Here is a 9,182-nt window from a genome sequence, read left to right as displayed (position 1 = left end):
TGACTTCAAAACAAGATGATACTAAATCAGTATTACCTCTTAAGACGTCACTTTCTCCAAAATAGCTGTTCCTATCATCCAATCTTCTCTGCCTCATTTCTGTTGAGCTCTTTTTCTGTCATTAGTTATCAGTTTGTCTTCTTCATTTTGTTTTCTGCTCCATTCATTGTGGCCTCTCTGCCACTACTTCTGGATTTTTCGTACTTTTCTTTTTTACAATATCTTGCAGTATTTTCTGTAGAGTTGAATTGGTGGTTGCATATTCCCCTAGTTCCTCTTTATCCTGGAAGCACCTTGTTTTTCCATCAATTTCCAGGGATAGTTGTGCAGGATATATCAATCTTGGCTAGAGATTATTATCTTTCAAAGCTTGAATTATTTCCCTCCACGCTCTTCATGATTTGATGGTTTGTGCCGAGAAGTCAGCTGTAATTCTGATGGGTGTTCCCTTGTAAGTGATCTGTTTCTTGTCTCTGACAGCTTTTAGTATTCTGTTCTTGTATTGGATTTCTGGAATTTTAATTATTATATGCCTGGGTGTTGCTCTGTTTGGGTTGTAGGTGGCTGGGGTCCTGTATGCTTCATATAACTGAGTATCTTTACCTTTTGCTAAATTAGGAAAATTCTCCTGGATTATTTCTGTGAGTAGCTTTTGTAGTTCATTTGTTTGTGTCCCTACTTCTTCTTTTATGCTCTTAATTCTTAAGTTATAGACCCTCTTATCATCTTCTAGTCTTTGTATTATTACTGTTTGTTTCTTTGTTATTTTTAAGAAGTTTTTCATTTCATGCTCACATATTACAAATCTGCCCTCCAGTTCAGATAATCTGTCCTTAGTTTCTTTCAAGCTGTTATGCCAGTTTTTGATAGACTTTTTAGTTTCCTGGCAGTCTCTTTGAACTTGCTTCACATATTCTATGCTTTCTCTATTTTCTCCATTAAACAATTCTCCCCTCTTTTTCTCTTCTTCCATTCCACCATCTGTTTTTTCTTGGTTGGTGCTTAGCATTTCTCTAACTATTCTGCTTATGTCTAGCTTCAGGTCATTAATAACTTCATTCCTGAGCTTGTCTATGAGGCTCTCGAGATAGCGCTTTATGTCTATTGGTGCTGTGTCTGCTGTTGTCTCTTTCTCAGGATTGGGGGCCAAGGACCCTTTCTTATTGCTGCCTCTTCCCATATTCTTTGTTCCTTATATATGCAAGTGTATATAGGAGGCCCAGCTTCCTTCCCTGTCAGCCACAGTCTGATTGAATTGCGCCGGCTAGGTGTTTCCACCCACCTCATCGCACCAGGAAGTTGCAGACCAGGCAGCCTATGCAGAGCCCGCCCCTCCAGTTCAATCTACCTTCAGGAGCTGGGACCTGGGTTGTGCTAGTCTACTGGGTCTCAGCCAGCAGCGTCACGTGGGCTAGGAACTGCTCACCAATCCCTCTTGAGAGGGGGACATGTGACTGAAGTCACTGCAGTGGCCTGTTCCCACAAGTCTGACTGGTCCCAGAATGTCCTCTGTTGGAGTCTCCTGGACCATGGGAGAGTCCCAGTTTTCCCTCAGTCCCCGCCCATCCCACTCTCAACTCTGTTCACTGATTCCCATTCTCAGAGCTTCCACGCATCTCTCTCCCTGCCAAGCCGATGCAGATGCAGTCGCAGCAGTGGGAAACCCAAATCACAGCTTCCAATGGCATGGGCTCCAGCTTCCACACTGAGGCTTTATCTGTTTCTGTTATAGCACCAGGATTGCATTCCCACTTGGTTTCTCTCAGCCCCGATCATTCTTGGGTCACCAGAGCATATCTCCTCTTGCGTATGATTCCTTACTCAGCACCATTCCTGAATATTAAGCTGGGTGTTTCATAGAGCCCCCGTAGCTGCTGCTTTCTCAAAAATAGAAGTTCTTGGGGTCAAGTGGCTGAAAGAGCGACTTGTGAGTGGATGGATGATGTCCCCAAAAGAAAGCACATGGAGTCATCATCATCAACAGCAGATCCCAGCTGAGAAAGAGCTGCTGCATCTTTATTGTCCAGCTATTTATATATTGGCTGCTATGTTCACATTCTTACAAATTGACATAGCCATGGGTGCATGTGTGTTTACCTGTGCTTCTATAATTGTATCCCACTATGTGCCTGCACTATGAATTGGAGTCATGTCCTCACAACTGTCCAGAAGCATCCTTACATGCCTCTGAGCTCTGAAGCCCTTTGGAGTAGTATTTCACAGAAGCAAAAGTGATCAAGATTTAATGTGCATATGCCCCAGTTTCACATGATGAGTGTATTTATTGTGTATTGCAAATGTTTACTTATAAAAAAAGTTACATAACATTCCCAGATGCTGTGAACTCTAACAAAAACTGAAAGGAATTTACATATTTCCCAAAACAAGTCATATATTTCCTTACAATGGCACAAGTACACTTTCCTATTCCAAAAGGGAAGAATAGCCAGGGTTGAGCTTAGCAACGTAAGCGTCTGCCTGGTAGGCATGAAATCATGAATTCAATTCCTGGTACAAAAACAAAACCTAAAAGGGAAGAATAGGAGAATAGGTAGAATTAATCCAAAGTGAGACCAAACCGCAGCAGGATTTAACCCAAAGCACTGTAGCTCTATGTCTGTCATCTGAGGCAAGTGGTGGCAGCTGTGAGTTTGAAGGGGTTCAGGCAGCTCTGTTTCTATTGCCTTGCCAGCATCAGCATACACAGCCATTTTCCTGAGCTGGCTGTGCTTGTTATCTTCATTTTCTCAGGAGACATTTCACTTTTCTGGCATCTCTAACTTCCTGGGGCTTCATTGCAGTGATGCTGGATTATGGGTAACTTCATACTTTTGCACAAATCCATACAGCACAATAAGGAAGCCCCAATGTAAGCAGTGGAAATTGAGAGGTTGTAATGTGTCAGTATAGCCTCATGTGTTGTCACAATTCTGCTACTGTACTGTGGGTGTTGATAGAGAGGCTGTGGAACAATAAGTAGGAATTTGTGAAAATCTTCTTAGTGTTTATTCAATACTGTTGTAAACCTACAGTTGCGCTAAGGAAGTATATCTTTATGTTTATTCATTTATTCATTCATTCATTCATTTATTTATTTATTTATTTTGGTACTGGGAATCAAACTCATGACCATGTGTTTGCAAGGCAAGAGCACTTATGTCACTGAGCTAAATCCCCACACCAGAAAGTATATTTTTAATTTCAAAGGAAGTGTAGTGTTGCTTATTGGATTCAAATATTTAATTAGACCCTAGGAAAAAGCTTTAGAGATTTGTTGCACAGAATGTTGATTAGAATAAACAACATGTTGTATAGTTCATAACTGCTAAAAATAGACTTTAAAAGTTTTTGCCACAAATAATAATAAATACACGAGATGATGGATTTGTTAATCCATCATTAATTGCTACAGTAACCATTCTCAAGGTAAAGATATACCAAAAACTCACAGAATACACAACATATATATTGTCAGTTAAAAAAATTCAACATTATAATATCCTCTCAAATGGAAAATCAACAAACAAAATCAAAGAACAAAGGAATCAGTTACTGTTTATAGCTGTTTATAGCTACCCAACCATGAAATCTAGGACATTATCCTCAGAAAGTATGTATATATATCTAGAATGTATATATTCAACAAATTCGATGAATTCATGGTTATTGTATAAAATTCAATCGCTTCTCTATGAATTTAACTATTGCTGTCATGTAGCATTATGTGTAGGAGAGTACATAATGAGAATTGAGGCTTAATTGACTTCCCTGTGAACACACAGAAGGGTGGCTTGCAAGTGTTTCCAGGGGAAAGTCAACACAGTTGAGATCCAGTTGTTTACCCAGATACATGCAATGGGTGGTGGGAGGCAGATTAATCTTGTGTTACTCTAATTGCTTGTTCCTGTGTCTGAGGGAATCAAGGCAGAGTACATCAGATACCAGGGGTTCTCTGTCAAAGGAGACAAGAGTTCCCTGGCCCATGCATTTTAACCTAATTTTGTGTCTCTTTGTTTTTCATCCTTATTCATCCCTTGATCAGGGGACAAATTTGTAAGCTGGTTCATCTAATAATGCACAAAAATTTTTCCCGGGACAAAATTAACAATACTAGCAACAAAAATATATTGAGACCTACACGTTTGAAAGTATACAAACTGTTTATATGAAATCCTGAACTTTACATGAAATTTAAAATGTAAAGGAGAACCTGAATAAAATAGAGGCACACATGTTCTGAGCAATATGAGAAAGTTGGATGTAAATTGTTCCCAAGTTACCCTGAAAGGTAGAATGGCCTCCAGAGAACCCACATAAAGTACTCAGAGCTTTCTTCCGAACTGAGAAGTGCTGTTGATGATCACAGAGTCAGCAGTGTCCACTGACTGAGGTGCAGGCAGAAGCCCAACTGCAGGGCTTTATTCACTGGGCTCAGATTCAACTCAGGCATTTTTCATCATTGGTGTCATCAGCTTGCTTCACCTCAGAATCTGTTTGTCATTTGCAAAAGAAAAGTGATGATATATATATTTTTGGAACCAGGGATCAAACTCATGACCCCACACTTTCCAGACAGGCACCTGTGCTGCTGAGCTACATCCCTGGATAAGAGAGGTGATGACATTAATGCCTGCTTGTATGATTTGTCTAACGAATTAACAAGTAGAGAAAAATGTTTTGCACAGTGCCTGAGTAAAAGTCAATTATTACACTTTAGAACAAGAAGAAGGAAGTCTCATGACATAGGTCACCTTGATCCTAAAGTAAAATGTCAATAGGACTTATTGATTCCTTTGGTAAGGAATGTTTATTTATGATAAGTGTCAACAAAATGTGCTTCAGAGTCTGGCATAGTTTCTATAGGCTGTCTCGAGATGAGATAATTACTTTTAATAATGACTTATTGTTGATGGTTAGGAAAAGTTGACTATTATCTCTCTCCTATGTCCTTAATACTGAACATTGGAATCTGGGCGGAGGAGAATGGTTGAGTGGATCCTTTGCCCCAACACTCTCACTGTCTGTGGATTCCTGTGGTCAGCAACACATGATGCACCCCAGGGATTGTGTAGCAAGTTAGTATCCAGATTGACAAAGGATTGGAAACCTTGAAGTGATCCCTTCAAAACAAATGTTTACGGAGACTTTTACCAGCTTGCATCCTGCAGCCACACCTCTATGCTACTTTCATGTTTGCTTTTATTCCAGTTTACCAAAGACAGGCAGATCCACCCTTAATCTCAATGCTGGCACACAGAAGTGACTCCGAATGAACAAATATAGAGACCCCAAAGCAATAATTTCGTTTTGTTTTCTTTTGTCTTTTTCCTTTTTATCGGTACGGGGGATCAAACTCACAACTGCCTGCTTGCAAGGCAGGCGCTTATGCCACTGAGCTAAATCCCCAGCCCCAATCCCGCCAAAGCAATAATTTGAGATATTATTTTGCACTTTTCTGAATTAAAAATGTATTGATACCTATTGCTAGTACATAAAGATTACATTCCTCCTGGGTTCTTGGTACATGCACATTACAGAACTTAATTATTCTTTTGAACATTTTGCCTTCCCCTCCCTCTTGTTGGTTCCTTTCCCTTCTGTAAAATGTCTCTCCCTATTTCCTATTACCTCTTATTTTTCTCTTTCTGCTTTGGATTTGCCATATGAGAAACCATATAATCTTCTGAACTTTGTATCTTATCCTTTTCATGTAACAATATGATATCCAGGTGCATTTACTTTCAAATGACTTCCTAGTGTTGATGTTAGGTCCCCTGTCTGAGAGACAGCATAATCATCACGGCAGTGGTTCAAAACTGTGCCCTGATAATGCATACCTCCTTCTTCCCAGAAGCCCCTAGCCCCATCAGAGCGTGTATCAGGCAGAACTTGATCTTTGTCTGCTGGAGAGCCACCACACCTTTCCTTTTGTTGACTCCCTCCATGCTCCCCTTATTAAACTCTTTTCTTTTCTGCTTGATTCCTTACTTTTCATATTCTATGCTGCTCTAGATTGAGTACAAATCACTCAATCAGTTGGTGCAGGTAGTTGGAGGCTGTGTGGCTCCTGGGAAGTCTGTCCCCTGATTTAAGCCCCTGCCCTGGCCTACAGAACTTCTCTCTCTCTCTCTCTCTCTCTCTCTCTCTCTCTCTCTCTCTCTCACCTCTCTCTCTCTCCCTCTCTCTCTCTCTTGTTCTGGGACTAGCAACTCCTTCACCTTGCTGTTTCTAGTTATCATCCAACACCAGCCTTCTTCTCATCAGGTCCAAGGTTATCCTCCCCTCTACTCTACTCTGGGGTGCCTGTCCTAAATTGTGGCCACATTAGGACAGCCACCTTACTACTCTATGTCTTTCTGGGACCTCTAAGTCCTTTGGGACTTCCCCTTGTCTTCTCCGGTGAGGACTAGAGGAGTCATTGTTGGAGCTACACTACTCTGCTCCTACTACTGGTTGTGCCTCACTGCAAGGTGATGATTCTCTGTTGACTCACAACCCTTCCAATCATTGCTCACTTTTCTAATTCAAATACATGGGTAATAATCAATCATTACTTGAAAAAAATTCCTCCTCTCGGCTGCCCTTAGATACACTTGGGCTAAAACAAACTCTTAGACCAAAGAAGCTAATTTACGTAATTTTGATTACTGAAACAGCAAGTGGGAGTAAATACCTTATGTCCAGCTTATGACCAGCTTGGAGCATGCCTGACCTATTCCAAACCTGCAAGATCTCCCAAATCCTTTTGACTCATTCCACTCTTTTATCAGCTTTCCACTATAACTCTCTCCTTTCTTGTTTCTGAGACCCAATAGATGAAATACCCAGTAGATGAAATACCTCCACCTTCCCATCACCGTTACTCACATGGAGGCCCTCTCTTCTCTCTCCTCCCTGTCCATCACACTTGATCCCATGGTCCTCTTAAACTCCCATTTTATTTCCCAAGCAGCACCAAATATTCAGACTAAATTCAAAACATCAGACCTTGGTCCTCAATCCCCCCATGGAGACCTCTTATATGTGGCTTTCCATGTTTTTAATGATAGACAAAACAACAAAATTAGGATGACCATAGAAAAGGTTGCATTCCAGGCCAACACTCTGAGGTCAATTATAGACATCTCAGGTAAAACCTTCTCTTTCCTTGTTGACATATAAGCCACTCATAATGTTATTCCTGAGTTTTAAGGCAGATGTTCCTGGTCTGCAGCCTCCGTTGTGGGAATTGACAGACAACTTACATAACTTCTGCAGACAAAACCCACTCACTGCAGATTCCTAACCCTTTGTTTACACACAACTGTCCTATTATTTCAGCCTGTCCTGTACCTCTTTTTGGTAAAAACTTTACTCCAAAAACTGACTTTCTCTTATACCCTCTCCCTCTCACCATGACTGTCATACTCCAATCTCACCATCATATGCTGACAAAGCCCTTTCCCTTCCCGCCTCCCCCATTGACCCAAAGTCTGAGACACCTCTAGTCCCACTCATGCCACCCACATTATTCCACCTCTAATTTGCTCAAACACCCCCCTCACTCTTCCCTTCTGTCCCCAATACACAGTAGACCCTAAACATCAACAGGGACTCAAACCTATTATCTGCTGCTTGTTAACTAATGGGTTTCTAAAAGTCACTCACTCGCCTTATGACACCAATATTCTCCCTGTCCTCAAATCCTACAGGTCCTGTCACCTAATCCAAGATCCCAGAGCTGTCATCAGTACAATAATGCCAATTCACTTGGTGGTGCCAAACCCATACACTATGCTGTCTTGTGTTCCTATATGTACCTCTCACTTTCCTTTAGTAGCCTTAAAAATACATTTTTCACTATTTCTCCTTACATCCACAATGCCAAGACCTTTTCATGTTTACATGGATGGATGCAGATACTTTTCAGCCCACTCAACTAACATAGTCAGTGCTTTCCCTCACTTCTTTTGCCAAGCCTTAGCCAATAATCTTGCAACTATAAATCTACAACCTAGTACACTCATTCAATAGATAGAAGACCTTCTACTCTTCTCCCCCTTCTATGCCACAACAATACAACACACAGCTACCTTATTTAACTTTCTCTGCAATAGAGCAGCCAAAGCTCAAATCACGTCACCAAGCGTCAAATTCTTAGACCTCATGCTTACACCTTACCACACGGTCCATGAGCTCTGACCATAAGACTCATTTGTGACTTACAGACATCAATCACAAAATAACAAATATTATCCTTCTTGGATCAAACTTTTTCCACCTCTGGATCCCCAACTTTGCTTCCTTAGCTCAACCACTATACCAAGCCTATAAAGGACCTCTTTCAAAACCCCTAGGTCCCACTATGCTAATTGACACTCCCCTTATGAAGCTTAAGGAGGCCCTCCTTATAGCCTTGACACTTATACTTCTTAATCCTATATACCCTTTATTCTATATACTACAACAGATAAAGATAATGCAATGGGAGTATTGGGACACAGTAAAGGACCTTCATTCTGGGCCATAGCCTACCTCTGAAAACAGCTAGACACTACAGTTAGAGGATGGCCTCCTTGCCTGCAGGTGATAGAACAGCCATCCTGACACAAGAAGCTCACAAGTTCACTTTAAGACAATCATAATCTACTCACCACACCGTCTAGTCAATCTGATTTCTCACAAAACATTCTCAACTCTAAGAACCCCATCACAGCTACAAGTACATGGAACTCTAATACAAGACCCCATTGTCACAGTCTAAACCAACAATACCCTCAATCCAGCTACCCTATTGCTCACTACCACAAGAGATACAGAGATAAGTCCTCTATATGACTGCACAGATGTTCTCCATTAATTCATACTTCCTTCCCAATATATTTGATTCTCCTCTCTCTACTCCTACCACTAGCCCCTACAAAAGTCCAAGCTCTCCCCAGATCACCTACTCAGTTAAGCCCCTCTCAGCCTATGTAGAGTAGAGCATTTGTCTTACAAAACTTGCCTTCACCTTCTCATCTTCCTCCCTTAGATGACTACATTTTGGTTTTCTCATTTCTCTGACACTTTCTTCAACAATACACAGATCTTTGCCTCCCTCAAGTCTCCAAGGGACACATAAAGATCCTCCTTCATCTCCCGGAGAATTATTCCATATTAAAATTGCTAAACCCACAGGTTCAATTTCAACTTTTCAACCT

Source organism: Cavia porcellus, unplaced genomic scaffold (genome assembly GCF_034190915.1).
Source record: "Cavia porcellus strain 051 isolate PalLab524CR breed Dunkin Hartley unplaced genomic scaffold, mCavPor4.1 scaffold_17, whole genome shotgun sequence".
In the NCBI taxonomy this organism is placed as follows: Eukaryota; Metazoa; Chordata; class Mammalia; order Rodentia; family Caviidae; genus Cavia; species Cavia porcellus.
Note: the sequence above shows the minus strand (reverse complement) of the source record.